Here is a 1,699-nt window from a genome sequence, read left to right on the forward strand (position 1 = left end):
GATTTATTTAAGTAGACACCGCTCTATATACCTCTCTCCGTATAACCTCTAGTTCTTATTTTTTCTGATGTTCCTTTATTTTCCGTTTTATCAATACATCCAGCTTATATATTAGCATTTCTTTCCCACATTTTAGGTTTAGAAAGTTGGGTTTGACTTGAAAGATGTTTCACAAGAATAGGAGCAGAGAAAAAGATCAGAGAAATGATATTGGAAAGTTCCATTATTGTAACTCACATATCCTTTGGGAAGATATCCTCTTGTTCGTATTTTAAGAGAGCCTTGTGATCGGTTTTTTCCTCCTTGTTTGTGGAGTCCGTATTTTCCTCGGCCGAGGGTATATATATATATAAGTAAGGCAAATATACGATATCTGTTATAGGATCCCAGCGGTATAGTGATGACTTGGTGAGGGTATGTTAAGAGCGTCCGAGGAAGGGATAGTGGGGTAATTTGAAGCATGTTTAAAGGTCTGGATTTGAGGAGCAATAAAGTGTTTGTTTCAGATTTGGGTCATCCAACCATTCCCATGTGCAGCGTCTACGCGTTTCGCCCCTCCCCCAGGGGCTTCGTCAGGACGTGGGATAATAACACAAGGGATAATCCTAAAAGAAATTATTCCTAAGGACTGGAAAATAAGTGCTAAGAACTTAAGTCAGTGAACATTCATGTTTTTTATTTTTTCGTATTTTTTGTTTTCTTAAGTTTGCATGGTGCTTGGTTATGCACGAATAAAGCTGTTTTTTATTCAAATTTATAAATTCTGGTCCGTCCCGATCTCTGTTTAACCCTTGACTGCTTTCTCTTTAAAAGCAGTCAACCCTGTGTTTTTTTAATATGATACCAAGTAGACATAACCTTAGCTTATGTAGGTCTACTGATTTTGTTTCGACTTCCTTTCTTAAAATATTCTTGTGGGCTATTTCCTTACAAAGTTCCAGTGAATATATCCTGCTATGTCAGATGCAGTTTCAATCTGTTTTCTGAACTGATCGTATATTGTCAGACAGGGAGCCCAGTTTGTGATGAAATGCCGGTGTCTGGCCGTACAATTTGTCAAGTTCGGTACATTTTATGGAGAAATAAGAACATTAAGATGAGATGTCGGAGATCAGATCAAATCTTTACAAAAGACTGTTATGCCATAAAATATTTGTATAAAGGATGTTTTTCAGACATTTACCTTACGTTAATGCTCTAAAAAAAGTCAGCTTTTCAATAACAGCAAATCTAATAGTACATTTATATATCTGAGATAGGCAAACAATACAGGCTTTTTCTATACTTAGAAAAAACATTTTCTAAGTAAACAAAGCGGACTTGCTCTCAAGTGTTAACATAAAGGTATCTTAACAGTCTTGCATAGATGGATCAACAGGATGGCTGGAATACTTCCTTTCTTTGGAGAAAATACTGTTACAAGCCCCCTCCAGTGCTGCTTACATGTAATCAGGTGTGTTTATTTACTATTTTACTGTGTATTTGGATGAATGAGTAGGGATAAAACTACCCCTTACTTATTCACGAGGGGGTGGCATCTGGCTGCCCCCTTTATGAAAGAGGGCACCCAGATTCAGATAAGCCTGCAGACCCCCACAACCACTGGGTCAGGGTTATGGAGAAGAGGCAGTTGTCCTCATCAATATGGGGACAAGATGATTTGCCAGGGCCCCCCCCCCCCCCCTCACCCCCCCCCCCC

This window comes from Nanorana parkeri, unplaced genomic scaffold (genome assembly GCF_000935625.1).
Source record: "Nanorana parkeri isolate BGI_ZX_2015 unplaced genomic scaffold, ASM93562v1 scaffold6, whole genome shotgun sequence".
In the NCBI taxonomy this organism is placed as follows: Eukaryota; Metazoa; Chordata; class Amphibia; order Anura; family Dicroglossidae; genus Nanorana; species Nanorana parkeri.